Raw genomic sequence first — 12485 nt, 5'->3', positions numbered from 1 at the left:
ATCCCGGACGCAGCGGTGGAGCTAGCAGGGCACTCTCTGTATCGGGCGGTTCAAGATGGTTAGAGAACTCTCGTCCATTGTTATTGTGGCCGCCTACATCCCACCGCGGGCTAATGCTAAGCTAGCATTAGAAGAGCTGTACTGCCTAATCAGCGGGCAGATGAACGACAATCCAGAAGCGGCTGTGATTGTGGCGGGAGACTTTAATCATGTCGAACTGAAGGCAGTGTTTCCCAAATTTCACAAGTACATAGACTTTCCTACCAGAGACAATAACATTTTGGATCAGGTCTACTGCAACATCCCTGCTGCTTACAAGGCTGCAGCAGCTCCACACCTGGGCATGTCAGACCACATCTCAGTGGAACTGATTCCTGCATACAAGCCTCTGGCCTGCAGAACAAAGCCAACCACCAAGACAATACAGGTATGGACTGTGGAGGCCTCGTCTGCACTTCAGGACTGCTTTGAGCACACAGACTGGAGTGTGTTCAGTGAAGGGGCAGACCTGGAGGAGTATACATCATCTGTATTGTCCTACGCTCAGTTCTGCACTGATGCTGTCCTCCCTGTTAAGACCATCACAGTGTTTCCCAACCAGAAACCATGGCTGGACGGCACAGTACGGTCCCTGCTGAAAGCCCGGGACACCGCCTACAGATCTGGAGATAGGCTGGCTTACAGCAGGGCTCGAGCAGAGCTGAAGAAAGGAATTAAGCAGGCCAAGCTCCGGCATAAACAGAAAATTGAAGACCACTTCAATAACAACAACCCCCGGAACATGTGGAGAGGCATCAGAACCATGACGGACTACAAGTCCAGCACTCAGCTCGCCAGCCACGACCCCACTCTTCCTGACACCTTAAACAGCTTCTTTGCCCGCCTTGACACATCAGGCAGCAGAGAAGCTACAAATCTACCCAGGCTGGAGGAGCAGCACCAGCCCCTCGTCCTACAGCAGCACCAGGTGACATCCACCCTGAGGAGGATCAACACCCGCAAAGCTACAGGACCGGATAAGGTGTCAGGCCAGACTCTGAGAACATGCGCTGACCAGCTAGCAGGAGTGTTCCTGGACATTTTCAATCTGTCCCTGCAGCTGTATATGGTTCCTGAGTGCCTCAAGTCCTCCACCATCATACCGGTGCCTAGGAAGACGTCCGCCACCTGCCTGAACGATTACCGGCCTGTTGCCCTAACCCCGGTAATCATGAAGTGCTTTGAACGGATTCTTCTCAGGTACATCAGAGACTTCATCCCCTCGGACTTAGACAGCCTTCAGTTTGCCTACAGAGGGAATCGGTCTACAGAGGATGCTGTCTCCATCACCCTGCACACAGCCCTGACCCATCTGCAGCAGCCCAACGCCTATGTCAGGACGCTATTTGTAGACTTCAGCTCAGCTTTTCACACCGTCATCCCAGACAAGCTGGCGCTGAAGCTACACGCGGTGGGTCTGCCTGCGTCACTGTGCCACTGGATTGGAGACTTTCTCACCAACAGGCCTCAGGTGGTGAGAATAGGGAACACAACATCATCCCCTCTGGTCCTCAGCACGGGCACGCCACAGGGTTGTGTGCTCAGCCCAGCCCTCTTCACCCTGTTCACACATGACTGTGCTGCCATCCACCCCACGAACACAGTCGTGAAGTTCGCGGACGACACTACAGTAGTGGGTCTCATCTCAGACAACAACGAGACCCACTACAGAGAGGAGATTCACCAGCTCACCCAGTGGTGTTCAGCCAACAACCTGGTTCTGAACACAGGGAAGACCAAGGAGGTCATTGTGGACTTTAGGAGGTCCAGGAAGACGGATCACGCCCCCCTCCTCATGGACGGAGAAGTGGTGGAGCGTGTGGACAACATCAAGTTCCTGGGCCTCCACATCACATCTGACCTCTCCTGGTCTATGAACACCTCCCGCCTGGTGAAGAAGGCACAACAAAGGCTTTTCTTCCTCAGGAAACTGAAACGGGCTGGACTTTCCTCTCGGCTGCTCGTGAACTTTTACAGGGCCACGATCGAGAGTATCCTCTGCCTCAGTGCGACAGTGTGGTGTGGCAGCTGCACGGCACAGGAGAGGAAACAACTGGCACGGGTGGTAAAAACTGCACAAGGCATCGTGGGCTGCCCCCTTCCTGACCTGGACTCTATATATGCAGGCCGGGTCAAGAAGAGGGCAAGATCCATCGCCACGGACCCCAGCCACCCGGGCCAAAGACTGTTTGTACCGCTTCCATCAGGAAAGCGGTACAGGACTATACGAACAACCACCAACAGACTGAGGGACAGCTTCTTCCCCAGAGCTGTCAGGGCTATCACCCCCTGCAGCACCTCACACACACCTCACCACCCCGCAGCAACACGCACACACTCATCCCCCCCCCCTGCAGTCACACACGCACATCTACACACACACACCCCTTCCCCCGCCGCCTCACACCCACACCCCCCCCCCCCCCCACTGCCAAATACACATTCCCCCCCACATAGCCACACACAGTCACTCCCACCAATTGGAGGGAGAGACTGTGAGAACACTTCTCACTCGCACCTTCTGTGTACTTAACATTTAAGTATACACACAGTACCATTGCATTTTATGTATATTGTATATACGTTTTAAATGCTGACTTTTTATGTCCTTTGAGTTTATCTTATTTGTGAATTTATGTTATCTGTGAGTTTATTTTATTGTGAGTTTATTTTATTGTGAGTTTATTTTATCTAGATGTGTTTCATCTTATTTTATTTTATCTTATTTTATTATCTTTTCTTTTTCACACGGGGGTTGCAACGAAAATTTCATTGACATGGCCATGCTCAATGACAATAAAAACAATCTTGAATCTTGAATCTTGAATCTTGAAGTGGCGCAGTCAACGCCAACAGCTCTCTCTTGTGAATTTTCACAGCTGGAAAAAGGCAGGTTTCAAGAGATTTGAACATTTGCTTAGAAAATGCTGAGCTTGTTTGGCTCCACATACTTGTGTGAGAAGAAATTCTCACAGAAGAGTGACTCTCACCTGCATGAAATGTTGCTCATCCAAACCACTGCCTTTGAACCAGACCTGGCCTATGTACTGCAGTCCAGATCTCAGTATCACCCTTCACATTAGTGCAGGCAAGTTATTTGTTTTGGTGATCTGAGATGAATAAATTCTAAAATCTCACTGAACTAAATTTGTTTTGTGTTGGTTAAAATCACTGTTCTAAATATATTTGGACACTTGGACTTATGGCATTTTATGTTTTGCACTTCTTAATAGGATAACTGTTGGTGTTATGTTCCTGTTTATATGTTTTGAACTTAAAAGTTGACAGACAACATTAATTACCAATAATATGTAATGTTTAAAATGAACCTGAGATATATTTCAGCTTCCTGGAAGTTTTTTTCTCAGACAGATTTTACTTCCTGATGTATGGCCTTCAGATATGAAAAGCAGAGTGATTTTGGTAAGACCTGTTTAGATTTATTTGTCAAAGTATGCAAATTGTAGTAAAATTTTCATAAAATGGTTTATTTGCATTTAATTTTAATGGTTCAAAGAATGTCAGGCAGAATGGTTGGCCTTCACACATTTTCACCTCATCAAATCTGGCCCTCTTTGAAAAAAGTTTGGACACCCCTGCAATAGAGAGAGTTGGACAGCCTGCATGGAGCTAGCTTGCATCACTACCATCCTATCATGCTAACAGTCATCATCTTTGGGTTCACAGTCATTAGGTTTCATCTGGTGTTCTTGCCTCATACAATTTTCTTAAAGGCCATGGGCTCATGCAGCCCAGCCCCACTTCTACAGCCTATTTCAGATGCTGGCCCAGGGATCTTTATCCAATGACTGTGTCTGCTGTGGTGTATTATACTGTGTCCACTCTGGCTCCTGATGTCTGCTCTCGGCCATGTTATGCGGACAGCCCAGAGCATCAGTGGATCTGTGCTTCCTTCCATCCAGAAAACAGCAAGGGTTGTAGGATTACACTACAGTCCAAAACAGCAGATTTCAAAACCTCAGCTATGTTGAGACCAGTGTGTGATTCTGAAAGGTAGGACAAGACTTTTCATTTCTCATTCGCTGGTTGTAACATGAGAAGTAATTATAATTTAGCTCTGAGTAGCCTGTGAAGTCCACCTGTCTGTGGTTATTGAGATGCACTCTGCTTCTTTGAAGCTCTGTGTCACTTTAGCTTTTGTCTCTTGGTACAGAATGCTGTTGTTGTGATTTGAACTTTTCTGAGTGGTGATGTGCCAAATGGCTTCTCATGTTTGATATGTTTCCCATAGTGTAGTTGACCACTGTCAGATCTTGAAATAGGAATACCAAAACGCTGCCACGCATCAGCTCTAAAAGCTGATGGAGTATCCTCGATCTCTTTTTCTTTGTCGGCACTTTCATCCATCATTTTCTTGTTAGGATTATTTTTAGCAGTGTTTGGCTTGCAGGCAAAGGATGATGGAGGAGATAGCAACTAACCATGTCACGGTAAATAGTGTCATAGTCCCAGAAAGACATTGAGACATATTTTTTATCATGATATCGCTATATTCAATAAATTGTTACATCCCTAGCCACCTGGCAAGCAATACCCCAACCTCAAGGCCAGGACCAGCAGGCTCTGGAACACTCATTCCACAAGGCAACCAGGTTCGTTAGAAATGGACTCTAACGGCCTGTTGTCTGTCAACACATTGCGCACACACTCACACAGATGTAGCTGTGCATACACAAATACAAATAAACATGAAAAATTGGGAAAATTACAGACTACTGAAACCACCCACAGTTTAACCTGAGATGACGACAAAACAGACTCAAAACAAACAGATTATGTGCAGGTTCTTGTGAAAGGCCTCAGAGCCAGGATGATCTTCACGAATGCACAGAACCAGCTACTGAATGAGAGTGAAAGAGTGAGACCATTTCACGATTGAAGCTTTGAGTAAAGCAGACTTACACCAGAAACTAAAATCTCATCTGCCTAATGCAGTCCCGGAGAAGGTTCCAGATTTCATTGAGAAGGCACAGCTACCTTCATACACCAAAAGCAAGAAAGGGTAGACACGGAAATTCCAAAACTGACAGTCACAAGCCAGCAGCACTAGGAGCAGAACAACTTGCCTGGAGTGAAAAGAAAAATAATTCTACACTGGATGAAATATATGACAGATGGTTGAAGAACTAAACCAACCTGAGCATGATGTCCTAACCAACTGATTAAACTTTGCCATCACTCCACAGCATTTATCAATAGTTGACCCCATGAAAAACAACAGAATCAGTCATAAAGAAAAATACTTTACAAGAAAGGTATGAAGGACAGATTAGGTTGCAAGTATCGGCAGTTATCTGCAATGCAAAGACACCCCCTTCCAACCTCACCATCCAGGAAAGGAAGGCGGTGACATCACTGAGCAAGGACCAAAACAAAAACCATCCCATCGTTTGTTAAAGGAAGATGCACACACAGCAGACTACCATGCCAGGGTCACTACACTTCTCAGTGACACTAATACATATGAAACACTAGATCCCATTGCATCATCTCAAGAAAAAGGTCATAGAATGTTTACAAGAGCTACAGAAGGGGAAAATCATCAATTGTGACCAGCCACAAGAAAACCAGCAACAAGTCGGCCCGGCGCAAGTTGTGTAAACAACGAAAAATCTTTTTTTTTTTTTTTTTTTTTTTTTAAATTAGTGATTTGCAGGGTTTTCTTTGCAGAATATGTAAGTTGAAATCATGAAGAAGCCACTCCATGTTTCAAATAACAGTATTGGGGGCCTTAAAACCATAAACTTTGTATTTGAATTTGGGATCTAGGATCCTCAGGAACGTCAGCAGCCAGACTCAAGGAGGATCAAATATTTCCGTAGAGTTTCCCAGCAGCGGACAGCATCTGTGGAGTTAAGAACGACGCGGTCCGACCGACGCCAATCCTGACCGTCTCTGACTGACTGATTGACTGACAGGTCCCAAGTATTGTGAGTATGGTACATATTTGCCTTATTCACTCGTTGCACTGCGCAAAGAGACGCTATCCTGGTATGAAACATTTTGATTTCCTGTTTTGCAAAGTTTGCAGTATCGCAAAGTTCGGAAGATGTTGGCAGCACTTTTGGCAATTGAGAAGCTGCCCATTTGATTGAGGTAATGAGCAGGGCTGTAAATACTCAGATTCAAGTGATATGTGAGCTCGGCCGCAAGCTGGATGCGATTCTTGATCAAAATCGCAGGCTGGATACGATTCCTGAACTCTTTCGCAGGATGGATGCCAACTTGGAGAAGTTTTCAGCTTGGCTCGAGTGAAATTGGTCACCGAATTTGGATATATTTGAACAAAGACACCAAGAGACTCAGAGAGACTCAAAGGCAGACGGAAAATTTGCAGTGTCAGCCTGACCCAAAATAATTGTTATCTTCATTGGCTCCCTGAGATAGCTGGCCTTCCCAAGGCCGGTATCTCTCCACTCTCCTGGATGTTATGCAGACAAGATGCTCCGGCCCTTTCTCCTCCCCCATCACCCCCCTACTCCTGTGAACTTTGTTTCTGGATCAGAACTCTCCGAGGTCGTCTCCACGGCTACGGCTGTGTCTTCGTCATCAGTTTTCAGACGGCAGAGACAATGGGTTGAGACTGAGATGAAATACACAGGCTTACACATACACACACACGAAGACACATATGACATGCACACACCCTCCAACTCAACGCCTTCGTGGCTCCCATCCCCCGCCCCTCCCTTGTCGCAGTATAGCATGGAGGGTTCTTTTGCTGCTAGAGAACCCTTTCACTCGAACTCCTCTATGTTTAGGAGAAGGACAGTGTCTATGTTTAATGCCAATGTTAGGCAAGGGGAGCCTTAGATGCTCTGTTTTTTGCTTTCACTGTTATGGTGTTATGTTCTGGTTCTATTTGGCTCACTCTGTTAGAGATTAATTTGTATGCGATATGTGTTCAGGCATTATTTTATTTCATAGTCCATGATCGGGTCAGCTTTGAAGCTATGCACTTGGAACGTGAACAGTGTTCATACACCTGTTAAACGGAAAAAGATCCTTACTTATCTTAAAAGGGAATGTGTTGATATAGCACTGTTGCAAGAAACGCACTTAAATGACAGTGAACATTTGAAATTACAACAAGGTGGTTTTGGACAGGTTTATTTTTCATCTTTTACTTCAAGAAGTAGAGGTGTGGCCATCTTAATCCAGAGAAGTGTACCATTCAAACTGTACAAGACTGTACAAAACACACAGCAGGTTGCTACGTGATTGTGAGAGGCATACTTTATGGGGAAGAAATTGCTATAATGAATATTTACAATCCACCTGGATACCCCAGTGATCTCCTGACCACTTCCTTCTCTAAAGTGATAGATCTTAATATTAGAAACACGTTTATTGGAGGAGATTTTAATTGCCATTTAAATCATCCATTATGGATAAATCCCCACCTGGAAAATCATCACTTTCACCTCAGGCCAAAACTGTCTCAGCACTTTGTGAGGACCTATACTATATAGATGTATGGAGAGCCCAACACATAGCTGAGAAAGAATATACTTTTTTCTCAAATGTTTACAAAACCTGTACTAGGATTGATTACTTCTTCCTCCCTAGAATCTTGCTGCAGTCAGTTATTTCTAGCTCTATAGGAAACATAGTTATTTCTGATCATGCTGCTGTGTTCATACAATATAAATTAAGGAACCCAACCAACCAAACTAGACACTGGAAGTTCAACCCTTCTATCCTAACAGACCATAAATTCATATCTTACTTTAGAGAAGAATTTCAGTCATTCTTGTCTGTTAATTCAGCTTAATTCAGCTGACCCCTCGTTGCTCTGGGAAACATCTAAAATTTTTTCAAGAGGTATTGTTATATCTTATATGTCCACTAAGAGAGGAAGGCAGGACAAACAAAGAAAAATCTTAGAGTCCAAACTGAAACATGCTGAGAAAGAATACGTTAAAAACTCATCTGTACAGAAGCTTAAGGAGATTTCTGCACTTAGGTGCACTTTAAACCTCTTACTGACAAAAGATGCAGAAGGTAAAATCAGACTTGCTAGACAAAAAATGTACGAACATGGGGATAAAGCAGGGAGATATTTATCTTATCTGACGAAGAAAAAAGCAGATTCCCAAATTATTTCCTCAGTAGCAGACAGTCTGGGTAAGCAGGCTCTTGACACCATAGCCATTAACAATGCATTTAAAACTTTCTATGAAAATTTGTATAAATCTGGACTACAAACTGATACAACTGAAGAAATGAACACTTTTTTCTCCTCCCTTAATTTTCCTAGTTTATCTGATGACCAGAAAACATCTCTTGAAGCTCCTATATCCAAGAAGGAAGTGCTCATTGCTATTAAAGGGTTACAATCTGGTAAAGCTCCAGGTCCAGACGGATTCAGTAGTGAATTCTATGAAGAGTTCCACGACTTATTGATTGACCCTCTTCTAAATATGTTTAATGACTCTTTTAAGAATGGCTTTTTACCGCAGTTTTTGAGAGAAGCACACATCTCTTTAATTTTAAGTATTTTTTAGTACACCACTATCTGTATCTGTATCTGTATCTGTATCTGTTCAATCATCTAAATTATCTGTATCCATATCTGTACTCAGAATAGGCGGGGCCTAAACCGAAAGGGGGCGTGGTAGTAAATCGGAAATCGGAAATGGGTGGGGCTTAAATCGGTACATTATTTTAAGTCTGAAATTGATATACAATAAAAATATTAATATAGGCTACTTTGTGTGTTCAGCTATATGTGTGTAAGTGGTCTGTAAGACTGTTTATTTTTTAATGATCTGTGTGAACTTGGTGATTCATGCAAACATCCAGTGATGGCAAACAGGGAAATAATATGTCAGCCTTGTTCACTGTATTCTTCTCAAAAGCACCGCGTTCAGTACGAGCAAAGTTTTCCAACTGACTTTATATCACCAGCCAAACTAAGAGCAAGCAGACGGTAAAAAAAAAACCCCGCCCGGAGTGGAGGCAGTGACCGACGCGACACGAGTCGTTTTCAGCTCTGTCTTGTCAAATGCACCACGTACGTTACGAAACAAGTCATGAGAACAGAGCAGAGCGTGAAGACAGTCAGTTATCCAATGAGGATTTTCCTTCAGCACGAGCACGGATATTGACAAGTTTTACTCGTATCATGCTCAACCCTACTGTGCATCATACAGGCCTATCTCCCTGTTAAATGCTGATTTGAAACTCCTCTCCAAAATATTAGCAACAAGACTAGAAGGCTTACTCCCTATTCTTATAAATGGTGACCAAACTGGATTTATTAAAGGTCGTAATTCATACAATAATATGCGGAGATTACTAAATACAATCCAAGTTTTTCAACAACGGTCTTTGAATGGTCTGGTGCTTTCTCTGTATGCCGAGAAGGCCTTTGACCGCGTTGAAATGCCATACTTGTTCTACACATGACACAGATTTGGTCTGGGTGAGAAATTTATTAATTGGATAAAGTTACTTTATACTTACCCCCTCTCAGCAGTGCTAACAAATGGGTTGCGTTTGTCTAATTTCCAAATTTTAAGAGGTACAAGGCAGGGATGTCCTCTATCACCCTTGTTCTTTGCCCTGGCACTTGAGTCACTCGCTGAGGCAATGAGGACAAATGAAAATATACATGGTCTCACTATTGACACTAGACAACACAAGATTACTCTTTATACTGATGATGTCTTGATTGTTTTGACTGAGCCTGAGGTATCTATCCCAGCCCTTATTGAGACCATCAATATGTTTAGTACTTTTTGTGGTTAAAGAATAAATTTCAGTAAATCAGAAGTAATGCCATTAGGCAGCCTGAAACAGATACCTAAAACTCCATCTCCCTTTCCTTTTAAATGGTCACCAGAAGGCTTTGTCTATTTGGGAATACGAATGACACCTTCCTTGGCCAATTATATAAAGCAAATTTCCCACCCATATTCAAGCGCATAAGGTTGGAACTAGAGAGATGGAACACCCTTCCCAGGTTACTTTACCCAATACAAATGATTCCAGTTATGTTCCTCCATAAGACCATCGAACAGCTAAATAGCTGGTTTCGTTCCTTTATATGGTCTAAGAAGAAACCACACCTCAAAATAGCTACATTATGTCTTTCTTCCACAGAAGGAGGTGTTGATCTCCCAGACATTAGAAAGTTCCAGCTTAGTGCTCACTTACGTACTATAGCTGACTGGATGCCTACTAAGTCCACATCTCCCTGGTTGGATGTAGAAAGTTCAATGTCCAAATACCCTTTGAGTAATCTTTTGTTTATTAGAAAAAGTGCATCTTTGAAGTCTGCTTGTATTAACCCAATTACATTTTCCACAGTTAAGGCATGGCATGCCATTAGAAATTTAGAGGGTAGATCTCAATTTACCTCTGTCTTCACTCCAATATGTAATAATCCTGATTTCCCTCCTGGAGTGATGGACGATAACTTCCATGTTTGGGTAAATTAAGTAATATCTACTTTACACAAACTATTGGAAGGTTCTACCATGATGTCTTTTAGTCAGCTGAAAGAGAAATATGGCATTCAACAACAGGATTTTTTTCGATATTTGCAAGTAAGAAACTTTGAAATTGAAACTGGTAGTCTTACACATTGTTTGTGGCAATGTAGGAAAGTACAGTAGTTCTGGCAGGTCATAGGGCAGGAAATTAATAAGATTCTACCTGCTAATAGAAACAACAACCCTTTATATTTGCTACTTGGCATATCTGATTTGTCCATCACAAATTTAATAGAAAACTTCACCAAACACATGCTTTTTGTGCTAGAAAGTGCATTCTTCTGAATTGGATAATGGAATATGTTCCATCTAAGGCTCAGTGGCAAAGAGTGACACTTGAATACGTTGCATTGGACTATCTGACGTGTAAACTACATAGCAAAGATGATGTTTTTCACAAAACATGGGAACCCTTCCTGTCATATATTGGTTTGAATATTTCCACCCTTCTCGCAAGAGGGTTTGTATCATTTGCCTCACAAATGATACCCAGCCATTTGGTTGATGTATTTGTGTTCCTATGTACCTCTCTCTGATCATGTGGATGTATCATGCATGGTAATGCGCCCTCAATTTATTTTACTTTGTGTGTGTGTGTGTGTGTGTGTGTGTGTGTGTGTGTGTGTGTGTGCATGCATGCATATATATACAGTATATACACACACACACACACACACACACATATATACACACAAATTTATATATATATATATATATATATATTAACATTTGTTTACTTATTTGTTTTTTTTTTCTTTGTGTGGGAGATGACTCCTGAATCTCTCTCGCCTGTATAAATTTGAATTTTAATGTGTATGTGAGCCAAATGTATGTATGTTTGTTTCATCATACATGTTCTTGTTTTATCTCTTGAAAATTTAATAAATATGTACATATATTTTTTTAAATTCTCTGGATAACATAATGCAAGTAATTTCTCAAGCCTGTTGATCACATGATGACTCACATTCAGCTTTCAATAAAGGTAAATTCTTTTTGAGCATTTATAGTTAGACACAAACTTTTTGCAAATCTCCACATAATCTCGACCTCCACACAAGAGCAAGCAAAATGTAGAAATGTGCAGCTCAAGGTAAGTGGGCCAATTACAGCACTTACACGTACAGCATGCAGTTGCATTTTGGGAGAGGTGCATGTAAGCTTCACTGGTATAGCACGTTTTCATTGTACTTGATTTTGATTTTCATGTGTTTTTGATTTGGCATCGTTTCAAATTCATATATGTAACATATATCTGTTCTACCTATATGCATATCCTACCTAATGATACTATGCCTGTCAGGGGACTTCCAATGATACAACAAGCTCCTCTGTTCTTCTCTCCCTCGTCATCTGTATGCATTCATGTTACTAATCTGGCTTCTTCCCCAGAGTCTGTGTGCTTTCTTGCATCACAGGTTCCTATGGATAGGGGTTGAACCTGGATTGTGAATTATAGCTACTTCTCCTGCCATGGACCTGCCTGACATCCATTTTAACTGTTATTACTCTTAGTCATACTACATTATTATTAGATCCATAGTGTTGTATTATGTACATATACTATCTGTGACTAATATGTATATATATGACATAAATATATGTTTATACTATGCTATAGAAATACATATAGTTAAAAGTAGTAGTATAGTTAAAAATAATTAGAGCTGTCACTGTTACTGTGATTGCATTTATGTCCATCCCCCGACCCCTCCCTCTCTTGCCTTCTCTCACTCACTCACTCTCTCTCTCTCTCTACCCCAGCCAGTCATGGGATATGGTCGCCAACCCAGAGCCAACCCAATATTATGGCTGTTAAAAGGAAGCTTTTCCTCAGTACTGTTGCCAAGGGCTTGTTCATGAGGAAATTGTTGGGTCTGTGTACATGAAGAGTATGGTCTATACCTGTTCTATATGGAAAGTGTC

At 42.4% G+C, this 12485-nt stretch overlaps 1 protein-coding gene across 4 annotated transcripts in view; it reads right to left on the bottom strand.

Moving 5' to 3' along the window:
- The window catches only part of gabbr1b (gamma-aminobutyric acid (GABA) B receptor, 1b), a 285160-nt gene that overhangs the window by 253480 nt on the left and 19195 nt on the right, over positions 1–12485 (bottom strand). The gene's annotated exons all lie outside the window — the stretch shown is intronic.

The sequence above is a fragment of the Chaetodon auriga genome, chromosome 17 (assembly GCF_051107435.1).
Source record: "Chaetodon auriga isolate fChaAug3 chromosome 17, fChaAug3.hap1, whole genome shotgun sequence".
Classification (NCBI taxonomy): Eukaryota; Metazoa; Chordata; class Actinopteri; order Chaetodontiformes; family Chaetodontidae; genus Chaetodon; species Chaetodon auriga.
Note: the sequence above shows the minus strand (reverse complement) of the source record. Positions and strands in the feature narration are given on the sequence as shown.